The 10047-nt window shown below is 39.5% G+C and overlaps 1 non-coding gene across 1 annotated transcript; it reads right to left on the reverse strand.

Annotated features, from left to right (window-relative positions):
- Positions 1–1400: 1400 nt before the first annotated feature.
- LOC114372696 lies at positions 1401–1507 on the reverse strand. The gene has a single exon (XR_003658267.1). It is a non-coding gene; the product is annotated as a small nucleolar RNA R71 (small nucleolar RNA).
- Positions 1508–10047: the final 8540 nt, after the last annotated feature.

Raw genomic sequence — 10047 nt, forward strand, 5'->3', positions numbered from 1 at the left:
CTTTCGTGTTTTATGTTTAATTGTTAGTATTGTGTTAGTATGTGTGTTAGTGTTGTTTAGTGTCCTGGTATTTTGTTTAATGTGTGTTCTGTTTTCAGTTTTACCATTAAGCGTTTCCCCTGTTTCAGTCTTGGGTGTTTTGCTGTGAAGATTGTGCTTGAAAAACAGAGTAGTAGTAGAAATCAGCTTGCGGAAAAACAGAGTAGTAGTAGAAATCAATTAGAGACGGATTTTAGCGACCACCCATGCTGAATTATTTGGGATTTTTTGTTTTAGTAGCTAGGGTTGTTATTTTTGGCTGAATTTTTTTGTGGTAACTTCTTTTAATCCATATTTTGTGGGAAAAATAGCTAGAGCCTTTAGTTTGGTCAGATTTGAAAGTTCCAAAAAACTAGCAAATTTTGTGTTTGTCAAAACTTCAAACGGCCATAACTTTTGCTCCGGTTATCAGAATCACAATTATTATATATGCATTTGGGGTAGAAAAAAATTTCCTATGCCGTGGCAGCCGGCCATAGACCGGTTGAGGTCTCCATCGTCCAAAAAAAAGCGATTCTGTCAAAAGTTTTTTATTTTTCAAGTTTTATTCACATATTTTTCTTAACCTACCAATTTTAGCTTTCATAGTTAGACTTTGAATTTTTGTCTGAAATTTTTTGTGCTATCTTCTCATCATTTTATAAGGTTGCTCACAAAATTTCAGGTCATTTGGATATCATTTGAGGGTAGCTGTAGTTCAAACCTACACCTTTATTTACATGACAAGGCAACTAGTTGTGTGCATGCTGAATGTAGTGTATGACTAGAGGCAATCCATCTGACTTACAACCCTTTGATCCTGAGATAGATAGGACATTTCATAGATTAGTTAGGCATCATTTTATACCTTTTGATCATTCTGAGAATTCCATAACTGGTGAATCTGTGCATTCTGTTATTGGTGATTTTGAACATCCTGATCTTGAGCATTATAATTTTGAGCATTCTGATTCTGAGCATTCTGATTTTGCACATTCTGAGAACATGGCACAACCTCCACCTCATGAGAGGACTCTAAGGGAAATGGCTGCACCTGATTTCACCTATGAAAGCTTGTGCATCCAATACCCTGATGAGGATGTCCCATATGTTCTTAAAACTGGACTGATTCATTTGCTTCCAAAGTTTCATGGCCTTGCAGGTAAAGACCCGCACAAACATTTGAAAGAATTTCACATTGTCTGCTCCACCATGAAACCCCCAGATGTCCAAGAGGATCACATATTTCTGAAGGCTTTTCCTCATTCATTAGAGGGAGTGGCAAAGGACTGGCTGTATTACCTTGCTCCAAGGTCCATCACGAGCTGGGGTGACCTTAAGAGAGTATTCTTAGAAAAAATTTCCCTGCTTCCAGGACCACAGCCATCAGGAAGGATATCTCAGGTATTAGACAACTCAGTGGAGAGAGCCTGTATGAGTACTGGGAGAGATTTAAGAAACTATGTGCCAGTTGCCCCCACCATCAGATTTCAGAACAACTTCTTCTCCAATATTTTTATGAAGGACTCAGTAATATGAAGAGAAGTATGATAGATGCTGCCAGTGGTGGAGCCCTTGGAGACATGACTCCTGCTGAAGCCAGAAATTTAATTGAGAAGATGGCCTCCAACTCCCAGTAGTTTAGTGCCAGAAATGATGCCATAGTCATTAGAGGAGTGCATGAGGTAGCTACAAACCCATCTGCATCATCTGAAACTAAGAAGCTTGAAGGCAAACTGGATGCGTTGGTCAACTTGGTAACCCAGCTGGCCTTGAATCAGAAATCTGTACCTGTCGCAAGGGTTTGTGGTTTGTGCTCCTCTGCTGACCACCATACAGACCTTTGCCCTTCCATGCAGCAACCTGGAGCAATTGAGCAACCTGAAGCTTATGCTGCAAATATTTACAATAGACCTCCTCAACCTCAGCAGCAAAATCAACCACAGCAGAGCAATTATGACCTTTCCAGCAACAGATACAACCCTGGATGGAGGAATCACCCTAACCTCAGATGGTCCAGCCCTCAGCAACAACAACAGCAGCCTGCTTCTTCCTTCCAAAATGCTGCTGGCCCAAGCAGACCATACATTCCTCCACCAATCCAACAACAGCAACAACCCAAGAAACAACCAACAGTTGAGGCCCCTCCACAACCTTCCCTCGAAGAACTTGTGAGGCAAATGACTATGCAGAACATGCAGTTTCAGCAAGAGACCAGAGCCTCCATTCAGAGCTTAACCAATCAGATGGGACAATTAGCTACCCAATTGAATCAACAGCAGTCCCAGAATTCTGACAAGCTGTCTTCTCAAGCTGTCCAAAATCCCAAAAATGTCAGTGCCATTTCATTGAGGTCGGGAAAGCAGTGTCAAGGACCTCAACCCGTAGCACCTTCCTCATCTGCAAATGAACTTGCCAAACTTCACTCTATTCCAGAAAAAGGTGATGACAAAAATCTACCTAACAATTTCTGTGCAGGTGAATCTTCTTCCACAGGTAATTCTGATTTGCAGAAGCAGCACATTCCCCCTCTTCCATTCCCTCCAAGAGCAGTTTCCAACAAAAAAATGGAAGAGGCAGAGAAAGAGATCTTGGAAACATTTAGAAAAGTAGAGGTAAACATACCTCTATTGGATGCAATAAAGCAAATTCCAAGATATGCCAAATTCTTGAAGGAGCTGTGCACTAATAAGCGGAAGCTTAAAGGAAGTGAACGAATTAGCATGGGCAGAAATGTCTCCGCATTGATTGGTAAATCTGTTCCTCAAATTCCTGAAAAATGCAAAGATCCAGGTACATTCAACATACCTTGTATTATAGGGAATAGTAAGTTTGACAATGCCATGCTAGATTTAGGAGCCTCTGTTAGTGTTATGCCTCTGTCGATTTTTAATTCTCTATCTCTAGGTCCCTTGCAGTCAACTGATGTGGTAATTCATTTAGCTAATAGAAGTGTTGCCTATCCTGTTGGTTTCATAGAAGATGTCTTAGTTAGAGTTGGTGAACTGATTTTCCCTGTTGATTTTTATATCTTGAATATGGAAGATGGATTTTCTCAAGGATCAGTTCCCATCATTCTAGGCAGACCCTTTATGAAAACTGCTAGAACTAAGATAGATGTTTATGCAGGCACACTGTCCATGGAGTTTGGTGATATAACTGTTCATTTTAATATTCTGGATGCTATGAAATACCCATCTGAAGATCTTTCTGTATTTCGTGCTGAAATAATTGACCATGTTGTTGATCAATACATGACTGATCTTTATTCTAATCTGCATGCCTCTCACTCTTCATGCATTGAGTCTGAAATTGTACTTGATCATATGTCTGAATTTGATGCTGAGAGTGAATCTGAGAGTGATATTGATTGCATGCCTGGTGGTGGTGTTTTACCTTTTGAGATTGATTTTATAGAGTCAGATAGGACTAACCATGTTTCAGGAAGTACACATACCTCTGACTTTCTTTATGAGGTAAAGGCTGAGAAACCATCTCCTTCTACCACTGTCCAGCCGACCACACCAGAATTGAAGCCTCTGCCATCAAATTTAAAATACGCTTACTTGGATGATAGCAAGAGTTTTCCAGTGATTATATCTGCCTCCCTTGCTGATGAGCAAGAGGAGAAGTTGTTGTTAGTTCTCAAGAAGCATAAGAAGGCTATAGGCTGGACCCTGGCGGACATTCCTGGTATTAGCCCATCCACATGTATGCATCGAATAAATTTAGAGGATGGAGCTAAACCAGTAAGACAGCCACAGAGAAGACTCAACCCGATGATTCTTGATGTAGTGAAGAAGGAGATAACCAAGCTTTTGCAAGCTGGAATCATTTATCCTATCTCCGACAGCCAATGGGTGAGTCCCGTCCAGGTAGTCCCGAAAAAGACTGGCCTCACAGTGATCAGAAATGAGAAGGAGGAGCTGATTCCTACTCGGGTGCAGAACAGTTGGAGAGTCTGCATTGACTATAGGAGGCTGAACCAGGTTACCAAAAAGGACCATTTTCCCCTGCCATTCATTGACCAGATGCTTGAACGCCTGGCAGGTAAATCCCACTACTGTTTCCTTGATGGTTTTTCTGGTTATATGCAAATTACTATTGCTCCTAAGGATCAGGAAAAGACCACATTCACCTGCCCCTTCGGCACTTTTGCTTATAGGAGGATGCCTTTCGGCCTGTGCAATGCCCCTAGTACCTTCCAGCGGTGCATGATTAGTATTTTCAGTGATTTTTTAGAAAATTGCATAGAGGTGTTTATGGATGATTTCACTGTATATGGATCCTCTTTTGATGGTTGTTTGAATAGTTTGGAAAAAGTTTTGAATAGATGCATTGAAACTAAACTTGTTCTAAATTTTGAAAAATGTCATTTTATGGTTGAGCAAGGTATAGTTTTAGGCCACATTATTTCCAATAAGGGCATTGAAGTAGATCCTGCAAAAATTTCTGTTATTTCACAATTGCCTTACCCCTCTTGTGTGCGAGAGGTGCGATCTTTTCTTGGTCATGCAGGATTCTACAGGCGCTTTATAAGGGATTTTAGCAAAGTAGCCCTTCCACTGTCCAACTTGTTGCAAAAGGAGGTGGAGTTTGACTTTAATGACAGATGCAAAGAGGCTTTTGATTGCCTCAAAAGAGCGTTGACTACCACCCCCATCATCCAGGCACCCGATTGGACAGCCCCTTTTGAGCTTATGTGTGATGCATCAAATTATGCATTGGGGGCTGTCCTTGCTCAGAAAATTGATAAATTGCCCAGGGTGATATATTATGCTTCTAGGACTTCAGATGCTGCCCAAGCAAATTATACTACTACTGAGAAAGAGCTTCTAGCCATAGTTTTTGCTCTTGAAAAATTTCGATCTTATTTGCTTGGTACTCACATTATTGTTTATACTGACCATGCAGCTCTAAAGTACTTGTTGAAGAAGGCTGATTCTAAGCCTAGGTTGATCCGATGGATGCTCTGGCTCCAAGAGTTTGACTTGGAGATCCGTGATAGGAGCGGAGCACAAAATCTAGTTGCTGATCATTTGAGTCGGATCGAACGTGTCTCTGATGCAGATTCACCTATTCGGGATGATTTCCCAGATGATCATTTGTATATATTGTATAGTATTTCTGACTCTCTTTCTACTCCCTGGTTTGCTAACATTGTCAATTATTTAGTTGCCTCTGTTTTTCCTCCCTTAGCATCTAAGGCCCAAAAAGATAAGATTAAAAGTGATGCTAAGCATTTTATTTGGGATGACCCCTACTTGTGGAAATTGTGCAGTGATCAGGTCATTAGATGGTGCATTCCAGATCATGAGACTGACTCAGTCCTGCAGTTCTGTCATTCTTCCGCACCGGGAGGTCATCTGGGTGTTCAAAGGACATCTCGCAAAGTGCTTGATTGTGGTTTTTATTGGCCCACCATCTTTAAAGATGCGTGGAAGATCTGCAGCACTTGTGAGCAGTGTCAGAGAGCAGGAAATACACTTACATGGCGACAACAAATGCCTCAGCAACCTATGCTATTCTGTGAGGTGTTTGATGTCTGGGGTATAGATTTCATGGGTCCTTTTCCTATCTCTTTTGGTTATGTTTATATTCTCCTTGCAGTTGATTATGTTTCAAAATGGGTGGAAGCCAAGCCCACTAGAACTAATGATGCTAAAGTTGTCGCAGACTTTGTCAGGTCTAATCTGTTTTGCAGGTTTGGAGTACCTAAAGCAATTGTTAGTGATCAAGGAACCCATTTTTGCAACAGGACAATGCATGCTCTGCTTAAAAAGTACGGGGTGGTACACAGGGTATCCACACCATACCACCCCCAGACTAATGGACAGGCAGAAATTTCTAACAGGGAAATCAAGAGAATTCTAGAGAAGATTGTGCAGCCAAGCAGGAAAGATTGGAGTACCAGGCTTGATGATGCTCTCTGGGCACATCGGACTGCCTACAAAGCACCCATAGGAATGTCTCCTTATCGGGTTGTCTTTGGAAAGGCATGTCATCTTCCAGTGGAAATTGAGCACAAAGCATACTGGGCAGTGAAGACTTGCAACTTCTCTATGGATCAAGCTAGCGAGGAAAGGAAGTTGCAACTGAGTGAGTTAGATGAAATCCGCCTAGAAGCCTACGAGAATGCCAAGTTCTACAAAGAAAAGACCAAGAAGTTCCATGATAGCATGATAGTTAAAAAAGACTTCGTGGTTGGGCAAAAAGTGTTATTGTATAATTCTAAGCTTGGACTCATGAGTGGTAAGTTGAGGTCTAAGTGGATTGGTCCTTTTGTTGTTACTAATGTTTTTCCTTATGGTACAGTTGAGATCAAAAGCGACTCCACAAACAAGAGCTTCAAGGTCAATGGACATCGACTTAAGCCATTCCTCACGAACCCTTCTTTAGTGGACGTAGTGGTGGAAGAGACTTCCTTACTCCACCCTACTCTTCCTCCACCATGACTTAGGGAGTTTTTCTTTTCCTATCTCCTTCTTTGCTTTTATTACACTTGTCCGATTCTCTTTGATGATTTAATTGTTTTTAATCTTTTAATTGTGCTACATTGAGGACAATGTGTTGTTTAAGTATGGGGGGGGGGGGGAGTGTTCTTTGGTTTTGCTAGTTTTGTTGGTTTTGTTAATTTGTTAGTTGTGTTAATTTGTTAATGTTGTTAGTTTCGTCGAATTTTCAGTTTAATATTTTGGGTCAATTTCATGTGCACGTACGACTTTGCATGTTTTTCTTTGAATTATAGGATATGTTCAAGAAATGGGTAATTGTTTTGAAAATAAAAGTTCTTGACATTTTGTGACTTGAAATCCTTGATTCTTCTCTACATGTCATGATAGTTTTGAAAGCTCAATTTGAAAGTGATGATTTTACCTTTGTGAGAATTTGAGCCATCCATCATTATAATCATTTGGTGTGTTTTGCCCCATTGATTTCTTGCACAATAGCCTTGGCTTGATTCTTCTTGATGCGTCCTAATTCACATGCATATTTGGAAATGATTAAGGCAATTTTGTTCTTATAAGCTTCTAGCCAAATGGACTTACCTTGAATTAATTCCTTTGATAGCCCTTTTGAGCCTTGTTTCCCTTTCCTTGTTTTGAAGCTCACTACAAGCCTTAAGTGAAAAACCATGATATTACCATATCCTTAAGGAATTTTGGAGCTTTGGAATTGTTTTGGGAATAAGTGTGGGGGGTTTTTTGTTTCATTGGACAACTTGTTTTGTTGGCTATGCTTCATGATGTATTTTGGGCCATACTTGATGTACATTGTATATTGGTTAAATGTTGGACATGCTGAATGAAATGTTGTTTCTCAAAGGCTAAAGAGTCAAAAAAAAAAATTCGAAAAAAGAAAAAGAAAAGCAATAAAGTTGAGTGAATAAGATCTTAAATGGCACAAGAATGATGAAACTCTTGGTTCTACTCTTCATGTTTAATTTTTATCTTTACTTCTTTTTATTTTCTTATTTTTTTTCTTAATATGCACTTATTCCCCTTTGATCCTCTATTCCTTTGGGATTTAGCCACTTATTCCATATTTCTCCATACCTTGTCCTTGGCCCCATTACAACCTTAAAAGACCTTTTGATCCTCGTGTGCTTGTGTTTATGGGTTGATTGTCAATTTTAGAATCTTGCCAAGTTTATGTGGTGTTTGCTTTCATGGGTGCTTTGAGGGTAAATAGTAGCCTAGACACTTGAGAGATAGAGTGTATATCTTGTGAGGCTTTATCACTTTTCATTCTTGAGCTAATTAACTATTTTGCCATGATTGGGTTGCTTGGATGATTTTCATGAATGTCTTGACTTTTTGGATCTCCTTATGTTAGATGTTACCCATTCCTTTCATTCCTTGATGTTCATTGAGAAATATGTGAATGTTTTTGTTTGTCTCCTTTTCATATCCTTGGATTTTGTTCTTTGTTTCATTTTGCCCAGGAGTGCAAAAGGCTAAGTATGGGGGGTTTTGATGTGCCATCATTTTCTTCTATTTTCTAAACCCTTTTTGCACCATTTTAATTATTGATTGGTCTTAATTGTCAATTAATTAGGCAGTTTTATTATTTGGGCTCATTTAGCTAATTTGATGTTTTTAATCTAATTTCAGGAATTAATGAAACATTGGGCTTAATCCGGATTTTGGTTGTGGACTTGAAGAGGGCAAATAAAGCAACGCTTACCTTAGTTAATTTCTAATTAGGAAATTTTGCAATTTTATTTTATGTTGTTCAGTGTTTATTTCGTTTTGGGCCAGAGTATTGTAATAGGGCCCAGTGACTTTGAGTGACTCTTTTTAAATAGCTGCCTTGGGATTCGTGCAGGGCATTCTATTCTGCTATGCTATTTTCATTATTCAGAGCTTTGGTTTTAGGTTTTCACGTTTTTCTGTTCCCTTGTTACAGTTTTCGTTCTTAATGCAAATTTCCGTTTTCTGCTTCTAATTACGAGTTCATTCTTGCTTCTTCTTCTACTTTCATTTACGTTTCTGTTCATTTACGTTTCTGTTCATTTACGTTCTTGTTTAGTTACGTTTCTGCTTCATGTTTCATTTGCGTTTTCTGTTTGAATCCATGGAAGGCTAGATTTTCTGGTGTTGTTTCCTTTTGAGGACGAAGCCCAACTCTCTTTGAGGTTTCGTTTGTAATGTGGTTTCCTGGCAGTTTTCCCTTCACCAGTTATCCCAATTTCGTGAATATTAATCAGTGCACGCTTCGTGTTCGATTAATTGCCTCTGAGCCTAACTTGCGTTCATGCTTAATGGACGAAGGGCTAACTGGTGTATGTGGTGCCTAATCACGTATTGAAAACCCTAAGTTGATTTTCGCTTAGTAAATTGAAATAGGGTTGGATTAAGTGGTTGACTGTTAGGGACGAATTCTCCATAACCCAGGATAAGAGAGTGGCTTCTGAATCAGAGGAAACAACCCGTTTTTAATATTAGTAGTTTCGTATTCCATTTTATTTGTTCTGCTCTTTAATTACCAAACAACCAACCCCCCCCCCCCCCCATCGTTACTGTTACTGCAAGTATATTATGAACATTTGGCTTGTCACTGCTCGTTGGGAAACGACCTAGGATCACTTCCTAGTTATTGCATTTTCATGTTTATTTGATTCGGGTATGGCCTCGATCAACTTCATTGAGAGGTGCTGCCAATGTGCTAAAATCCTTCATAAATCGTCTATAAAAACTTGCTAAGCCATGAAAACTCCTCACCTCGGTCACAGACTTAGGTGTAGGCCATTCTTGAATAGCCCTAACCTTCTCCTCATCAACTTGCACTCCTTTTGAACTCACAACAAAACCAAGAAACACAACATGGTTAGTACAAAAGATGCATTTTTCAAGATTGGCATACAATTGTTCTTCTCTAAGCACAGTCAAGACAGATTTTAAAAGATCAATATGCAAATCAAGTGAAGTGCTATAGATAAGAATATCATCAAAGTACACCACAACGAACTTTCCTATGAACTCTCTCAAGATATGGTTCATTAGTCTCATGAAAGTGCTAGGAGCGTTAGTTAGGCCAAAAGGCATAACCAACCATTCATACAAACCATATTTTGTTTTAAAAGCAGTTTTCCATTCATCCCCTTCTCTAATCCTAATTTGATTGTATCCACTTTTTAAATCGATTTTAGAGAAGTAACATGCACCATGCAATTCATCAAGCAAATCATCAAGCCTAGGTATAGGATGCCTATATTTAATGGTGATGTTATTAAGGGCTCTACAATCGGAACACATGCGCCATGTCCCATCCTTTTTAGGGACCAAAATCACTGGGACAGCACAAGGACTCATACTATATCTTACCCAACCTTTGCTAATGAGTTCATCCACTTGTCTTTGAATCTCTTTGGTTTCTTGTGGATTACTTCTATAGGCTGGCCTATTGGGCAAAGAAGCTCCCGGAATGAGATCAATTTGATACTCAATTCCCCTCAAAGGTGGTAGTCCACTTGGCACATTTGGTGGAAACATGTCTTGAAAATCCTGCAAAAGAGTTTTAACACTA

This window comes from Glycine soja, chromosome 10 (assembly GCF_004193775.1).
Source record: "Glycine soja cultivar W05 chromosome 10, ASM419377v2, whole genome shotgun sequence".
Classification (NCBI taxonomy): Eukaryota; Viridiplantae; Streptophyta; class Magnoliopsida; order Fabales; family Fabaceae; genus Glycine; species Glycine soja.